The following is a 4,405-nucleotide window of genomic DNA, read 5'->3' as shown; positions in this document are numbered from 1 at the left end:
AAGTAGGTGCTGTTATCATGAAGTTAGAATATATTACTAAATATTATAAATAGTGAGTGTGGAATAATGGTGCATCAGTGTGCGGAATTGTCCTAGGCAATCGTTAACAAGACCGGTAATCACTATTGCGGTTTCATATGAGGGAGAGGCATAAGCTAACATACTTTCTCTACTTGGATCATATGCACTTATGATTGGAACTCTAGCAAGAATCCGCAACTACTAAAGATCATTAAGGTAAAACCCAACCATAGCATTAAAGCATCAGGTCCTCTTTATTCCCATACGCAACAACCCCCTTACTCGGGTTTGTGTTTCAGTCACTCACCAACCCACTATAAGCGAATCATGAACGTATTGCAACACCCTATAGCGGGAACCCCTCACGCTTGCACGACACGGAGGGCACCATAGGACAGCATCAAAGTAAAACATACAACTCATACCAATCTAGATTATCAATCAACCCAAAGACAAAAGATATCTACTCAAAACATCATAGGATGGCAACACATCATTGGATCATAATATGTGGCATAAAGCACCATGTTCAAGTAGGGATTACAGCAGGGTGCGGGAGAGTGGACCACGTAAAAGAGATGAAGGTGATGATGATGATGGTGATGTTGATGAAGACGATCACCGCGGTGATGATTCCCCTCCTGATGGCACTCTGGTGCCACCGACAGAGAGGAGGAGAGGTTCTCCCCCTTGTGCTTCCTCCTCCATGGCCACCCCACTAGATGCAGAGAGGTTCTCCCTCTGGTCCTTGGCCTTCATGGTGATGATGGCCCCTCCGGGATCCTCCTCCATGCCCTCCGATGATGACGCCCCCCTCCGTCAGGGTGCCAGAGAGGGCCTAGATTGGTTTCAGTGGCTACGGAGACTTCTGGCGGCGGAACTCCCAATCTAGGTTAATTTTCCGAGGTTTCTGTATTTATTGGAATTTTTGGCGTCGGTCTCACGTCAAGGAGGTGCCCGAGGCGTCCACGAGGCAAGGGCCCATGCCCAGGGGGGTGGGCGCGCCCCCCACCCTCGTGGATAGCTCGGGACTCTTCTGGCCCAACTCTTTTACTCCGGGGTCTTCTTTTGGTCCATAAAAAGTCATCAAAAATTGGCACATCAATTGGACTCCGTTTGATATTCCTTTTCTGTAAAAATCAAAAACAAGGGAAAACCCGAAACTGGCACTGGGCTCTAGGTTAATAGGTTAGTTCCAAAAACCATATAAAATAGCATATAAAACATCCAGGGTTGATAATATAATATCATGAATACTTCATAAATTATATATACGTTGGAGACGTATAAGACGGCAAAAGGGAGCAGGAGTGGTCTTCACCGAAAGGGCGCTTCGGACATGTTGTCCAAAGATGAGACTGACTCTTCGGTCGCCGAAGACGACGACGAGGAGGAAGAAGAAAGCGACTTCCCCCCGGAGGGGTGAAAGAAGAAAAGAGAGGCCTCCACGAATCTGGAGGCGAAGGCGCCCAAGAGGGGGAAGGGCTCCCTCGCGGATAACTCTGCATGAGATGCAGAAAGTAGTCCATAGAAAATGCCGGGGACCAAGCCTCGGGCTGCCTCGGAAGTACCAAAACTCTATGCACCTCCCCATCAGTGGCCTTTCCAGTTTATAATATTAGTATGTTTAAACTATGCCATTATAGTTCGGCCCGCGGCAGCTCCCCGCAATCCTCGACAGAGGATTCGCTAGACTCAAACGAGGTGGCTAGCATGTCTCCGCCGCCCGCTCATTCTGCCTCACCCAAGGGTGATGACGGGGTGGCGTCCCAAAGGATCTTCCCAGACCAGGGGGAGATTCCAGAAATCGTTAAGCTGGCGCCACAGGATGAATCATCGGATGTCGGACACATGGGGACTGGCAGTGGGGGCCAAGTTCTCTTCGGCCTACAGTCAGATACCATTCCGGAGACTTATACGGCTCCAGAGTCCAGCGGACGGCCTTCCCCGAAAGGAGGTGCATCTGTTCCACCGATGACCTCTGTCCAATCAGAGGCATCGGACAATCTGCTGGAGGCACTGTGAGGCGCCGCCATTGTGGATGAGCATCGTGTCCTTATTTGTACGGTGATCGAAAAGGTTCAGACCGCTAAAAGCGGACTGACCGAGGCCTGTACTAGCCTTTTAACAGGATTTGAGGTAACAATTGTAAAAAAATGTCACAATGTGGACAGTAGCCCCTGATGCTCTGTGCGGTGTCCGGAAAGGAAAAGCCGAACAGGGGATCAAAATAATTTTTGCAGGAGTCTAACATAATATGCCTTTGTGAACAAGCAGGCGACGCTGGTAGCTGCTGTCGCTCACACTACGGAGGTCTCCAGACTGAAGCAGAACCTAGAGCGGACTGAGAAAGAGCTCGGCCTAGTGAAGAAGCAGCTGGAGGATATCAAAGGTATGCAGTAACCTACGTGTATGTTTAGGAAGGATGAATGGTTCGTGATGACTAAAGTGACATGAACTTTATTAGGGGCCACGGCCGAGGTGGCGGCCCTCAAGAAGGCATTAAAGAAGGCCGAGGACAAAGCGGCCAAGGAACGCACCATTTGCGAGAAGCACGAGGCCCGGGTTGGCGAGGTTCAGCAAGAGCTCCAGGACGCCGTTAAGAAGAGTGAGTCCTTGGAGCGTGTTTCCAAGATGCAAGCATCCGAACTTGCGAAGGCCCTCCAGAGTGCGCAGGAGGCTCGAGCCAAAGCCCAGAGCGCCCTTCAGGAAATCCAGGCGGCCCGGAAGATCGCGGCGGGTAAGGCTTTCATTATGCAAAGCAAGTCTGTGAAGGAAACGTTCCTATTACTTACCCGAATTTGGAGTTCTCCAGGGGCATTTACGGATTTTCCGCATAGCATATCAGATGCTGCCGAGTTCTATCGAGCCGAAGAAGGGAGTTGTACGGAGAAGCTGTTCTGGTCTCAATATCTTGGACCAGGACATTCGTTGTCCTTCAGCGACCAGCTGAAACAGCTGGTCGAGCTAGACAAGGCGGCCGAGCTAGCCATGAAGGAGCTTATAGTCCGACTATGGCCTGCCGCGCCAATGCCCAGCAACTACTTCGGACTTGTGAGGTGGCTTGTTGATGCCTACCCACGTCTTGAGGTGATAAAGCGGTCGGTCTGTATCGAAGGTGCATGGATGGCCTTTTCCCGCGTTAAGACGCATTGGGGGAAGATGGATGCCAAGAAGCTAATGACTAAGGGGCCACCTGAGGGCAAGGAGCACCACCGAGCCGAGTTATATTTTGATGGTGTCCTAGAGGGATCCCGCATTGTTGCGGATAATTGTGCAAAAGACATTATCTTTGAGTGAATGTACTCAAGCTCCCTCTACCTTGTAAAACAAAGTTTTTATGCCATATAATGCTTGTTATGTTTTTAAATTTTTTACTTCCTGTGCAGCCGTGTTGTATGAAATCTGAGGGTTAACCAGTCGTCGGCTTCTGCCCCCATGTAGGTAGTACGGGGATGTTTGGGAAGGAATCTAAACAATCTTGATCCAATTAGATGGTCCTTGAAGGAGTTGTTTAGCACAACGAACCAGGCAACTAGACTATGCGGCTATAACACCCTCACTTAGCCATAGGAGTGCGACAATAAAAACATGGGCTCAGCCCCTAGTATCCGAACTAGAGTGCCATAAGCGTCTGATCGGGGAGTACCAATCCTTCGGGTAATGCCGAAGAAATCTCCAACAATTTGCAACCTCCGAACAGCTGACCGGCTCGCGCCGCATCATGACAGTCGGTTTTCGGCTTTCTCTACTGAGGTGCTCCTTTGGATAAACCAAGGCACAATCGCAGTAGTTCTCCCTTTACTACCTTAGCCGATATAGAGGAACGTAAGGTAGCAAGCACAGGAGCCAGGCAACCCAACTATTGACCAACGACATGATTCGGAGAAAATGCATATAATGCTAAATTCGGGGTGCCGAACTATACTTATAAAAAGTGTTCGGACTTTTGTTGCCATAATGTGGGGTGCTATGAAGCCCCTGGCAATCATCAAGCGTAGCAAAGTGTACAGGTGCTACCTGATAGGATTATCCACCGGGGAGCTGAAAAAACAGAAAATAGAAAAGGTACAAAAAAGTTGGAGTCCTAGAGCTCCAGCCGCAAACTGTTCTCATTGTAATTTAATTAGTACGTCAAGGCGCATTGATATAGGTAGTGCGATAAGCAACATGCTATTTGACATGCTGAAACCAAGGGAGAGCTGCATGTGGGTCCTGAATCACCTAAAAAGTCCCCCATATGTCTGCGTTTCTCACCGTCATGGTGTGTTTATACTTCAAGAGGACCAATGACCAGGCCATCAGATGGTGTCTGTGGGGTTGAGATCTGAAAAGGAAACAAGCAAAAATGAAAGTATATGTGTATCCGACGTCGGTTGAGCCG

Source organism: Triticum dicoccoides, chromosome 4A, assembly GCF_002162155.2.
Source record: "Triticum dicoccoides isolate Atlit2015 ecotype Zavitan chromosome 4A, WEW_v2.0, whole genome shotgun sequence".
In the NCBI taxonomy this organism is placed as follows: domain Eukaryota; kingdom Viridiplantae; phylum Streptophyta; class Magnoliopsida; order Poales; family Poaceae; genus Triticum; species Triticum dicoccoides.
The sequence above is the reverse complement of the archived record's forward strand: the minus strand, read 5'-3'. Positions refer to the sequence as shown.